This window comes from Osmia bicornis, chromosome 9 (assembly GCF_907164935.1).
Source record: "Osmia bicornis bicornis chromosome 9, iOsmBic2.1, whole genome shotgun sequence".
Taxonomy (NCBI): Eukaryota; Metazoa; Arthropoda; class Insecta; order Hymenoptera; family Megachilidae; genus Osmia; species Osmia bicornis.
In genome coordinates, this window is record NC_060224.1 from 128,613 (window position 1) to 130,884 (window position 2,272).

Below are 2,272 nucleotides of genomic sequence, written 5' to 3' on the forward strand. Positions count from 1 at the left end.
ATTTATAAATTATCTAATTCTTTTCAATAAGCAAAATCCAATAATTAATCATGCTTAAACAGCATGTGATTTAAAAACGTGATTCTATTTTAATTTAAACTTGCATCGAAAACTGGATATTATAATATAATTACTACGATTTAACAAAAATAGATTGTTTAAAATAATTTATAATTGCAGAAGAGAAGCAATCATTTGCAGTAAAATACGAATTATTTCAATTTTGTTCTAATTTAAAACAAATCTATTAAAATACTAGACGAAATTATCTAATAAAATGAAATATTAATGATACTTTCTGTATCAATTGATAAAAACAAAATTCTAATTTTTTCTTCCTCGACTTTAGTACCAATTAATTATTAAAAATGCTTACACTTAACAACGACTCAAAAAAAGCAATAATAAATGTTAATAATTGATTATAATAAATTAAAACGTTACCAATTATATTATATACCCTTTACAAAATTATATTTCGAACCAATATCAATGGCGTCGTATCCCATGGCGCCTTTTTGAAATCAAATAAATATCTGTAACAAATAAAAAATAAAAATTTATGCAAATTAAATTTAACCAACAAATAAACAAACGATCGAAGTCGATAATTTGTGCAAATTATTTAAATAAGTAGACTATGCGTACTTTTGTATTGCTTATACGGGAGCCTGATCTCGACACGTCTTCTCACTTCGACGCTCGAGAGAGCAATGGCGAGACCTTCCTTCCCATCGTAGACCGGTCAGCACTTCGACAACACTCGGCAATGTTCGGTATATTCTGCTATCGGCCGATACCTAAGCAAGTACACGAACACGTCTAAACAGGAACAATATTACGATGCTCAAGAAAAGACGTTATTAAATTAAAAATAGCAAATTGTGTGAAACAATATGAAAAACACTCGATAATGTTTAGGGATTTAACGATATAAAAGAGAAAATAATTCAGATTCTGCAGTTCCACGCTTATTGTACATTCCCGGCGAGAGCAAAAATTTTCAACTCATGTATTTGTGAAGAAAACGCCGAATTAATGTTAAAGATCAAGAATTCAGACTTCTCTTCGATGTTTCTTTCTGTTTTTTGTACTTTTAACATCCGATCGGCAATTTAATTTAGTATTTAAAGATAATTTAATCTTACCTGTTGCAGACACGTGCCAAACGGACGAAGCTTCAAGACGACTGTTGCACGCCCCCACACTCCGCGCATTGCACCCTACAACGATAAACCTGATTGGTCGAAATGAGAGGACGCCAACATGGGGCGACCAATCACAGCCATTGGTAGAAGTTTCGAAACTGTAATGTTAATCGTAATGGAATCGTTCATACAATAAATATCAGCGAAAAAATCGAATACTGTACTGTTTTTAGCAACACCCGTCTTGTATTATATTTTATATTATTGTAATTATGTAATAAATAAAGGGGAATATTGCCTTAATAACACTTTCCTATGGCGTGATTTTGATACGAAATATTTAAGAACATATTATTTCAGATATAAATTTTGACACTTATGTGCAATGTATGCATAAGCGAAATGTTAATATGTATGTACAAAAATTATAATCAGTTGATTCGGTCGTATGTACGTACATGTACGTATATATGTACATATTCACATATACGAGCTGCGAATGAGCGTGCGGTCGAGTGTAGAAAACGAACGAACTGTTGCTTACAGAAAAAACGAGGAACTAAATTTCTGGTTTGTTTTACCTTTTTGACGTCCTGCGCGAATGAACAATCAACGAAATCGTATTTCTGAAATTACTTCTTCCTGGAGACTTATACATCATCCCTTGGGTGCTCGTTTTATTCTATCCGACCCAAAGAATGGTAGTCTGGTACCCATTTGGACAAACTATTGACAGAAATGTTTATATTACGAATAAATTGATGCAGGTGAGTCCGATCCGCCATTTTCTTGACGGTTGATATACATAAATTTCAATATTTTATAATTTTTTCACGACTACCATTCTTTATGGCTTCCTGGACATGTTCTTGAAATTTTTTTGCATTCTGTTTAGAAATGACGACGTAATATGAGAACTCGCGACTAGGGATTTTTCTAGAAACTGTCGGAAATGTTTTCGACGCTCGCATCACCAACTGATCGCAAAATATCGATTCTCCATGATCACCAACTAATGAAAATGAAAACTTTTGATTGGATACGATAACCAATCGGCTGATACGGTTTCGAGAATCGATCTCTCGTTGAATTGCTAGGAAAATCTGGTGAATTAGTTGCGCATT

At 32.8% G+C, this 2,272-nt stretch overlaps 1 long non-coding RNA gene across 1 annotated transcript; it reads right to left on the minus strand.

The window, feature by feature from the left end:
* Window positions 1-377: 377 nt before the first annotated feature.
* On the minus strand, window positions 378-1,910 carry LOC123988127. Its single transcript, XR_006829673.1, has 4 exons — window positions 1,730-1,910; window positions 1,149-1,306; window positions 649-800; window positions 378-536 (listed from the first exon to the last, which is right to left on the minus strand). It is a non-coding gene; the product is annotated as an uncharacterized LOC123988127 (long non-coding RNA).
* Window positions 1,911-2,272: the final 362 nt, after the last annotated feature.